Here is a 1417-nt window from a genome sequence, read left to right on the forward strand (position 1 = left end):
CCCGTCACCAGTGAGGCGCGGGTCACGACACCGATCACGGGCCGCAGTCCGCCGTCACGACAACCAAGTGGACACGACGTGACATGCGTATCTGACCCCAGCACCCCATTAGAGACAACCGCTAGTATAGCGTTTAAGGGCTGAACAGACTTTATGACACTTGACCATAATTTTACACGACGCTACAAAACAACAAACATTATCAGCGAACGGAAGTGGGGTGGTAGCGTCAAAAATGCTCAAAGGCGAAAGAAAAAGAGCATGCGGTACGAAATGTGAAAACGCATGCTATGAATAAATGTTTATTCATGTAAGGTATGTTAAATTGTAATGTTAATACTGGCGTTGTTCTTCTACATAACTTGTAGTAGCCGTAGAAGTAAATGGGGTTTTCGGGCACTTCGACTGTGCGGTCTCCATATAACTTTAATCGCAAAACGCTTCCAAGAGATGCGCATTGAAACACTCAGAACACATAACGTCCAATGGTCAGGACGTCCAGCGCGCATAACGTCCAAAATCTTCCATCTTTTTGGACAGGGGAAAGTCAAACAGCCTCGCTCACAGCATCCAAACTCGCGACATCCAGTCACAACATCCAGCGTTCACGACGTCCAAAAGTTGGGGAAACAGTGCGAACTCCTGGCAAATCTTCAACTTTTGGTTAGAATATTATGCAATGGAGGGATATCGTGGCCGAATTTGCCCCCTCACGCCGACGAGTGACGCCATGCGGTACGGTGCTGACCAATTAAACCACTATATATATTGCAATGTTCGTAAAGTCAACAACTAATGGAAAAACATCTCATCTGTGAGAAATCCGCACGTGGGCTCCATGACGAGGCATGTTTTAAAGGTCGCGGTAGTGGAATAGGCTGAGACTTTTGAGAGCTTAGGACGGCACACCTGTGGGGTAATTTAATTGTTGTTGTTTGATGTCTATGTCTGTTCATATGTCAATTTCATATCGATATTTTTGTGTATTGGGTGATGAAATGTGACGGACAATGAATTGGATAGAGGACCGAATCGCGCACGTGTATTATGGTGGGTGTTCAAACGCACCACCGTCGTCAGCCGGATAGACGTTGCCAGACAGACGTTGCCAGACAGACATTGGTTTAGCAGCTATGACAATACCAGTGAACTGCTAGTGCAAGTGCTTGGGAGTTGACAGATGTTGTGTACTGCCGGTATCTTGCAGGCGCCTTGGTACGCCCGAGCATACCTGACCACGATATTGTGTGGCCTATGATTCCCATGCCTTACGATCGCCCCTCTCAATTCATGAAAGCCTTGCGAGTTTGCGTCGTTTCCAAGAGCACAGCCTTCACCACCGCTGGCACACCGCAGCATTCACCATAACCTCCTCCGCCCCCAGCAAGGATTGCAGTGTCGGACGACGATTAGGTAC

This window comes from Pollicipes pollicipes, unplaced genomic scaffold (genome assembly GCF_011947565.3).
Source record: "Pollicipes pollicipes isolate AB1234 unplaced genomic scaffold, Ppol_2.1 Scaffold_4881;HRSCAF=5763_pilon_pilon_pilon, whole genome shotgun sequence".
Lineage (NCBI taxonomy): Eukaryota > Metazoa > Arthropoda > Thecostraca > Pollicipedomorpha > Pollicipedidae > Pollicipes > Pollicipes pollicipes.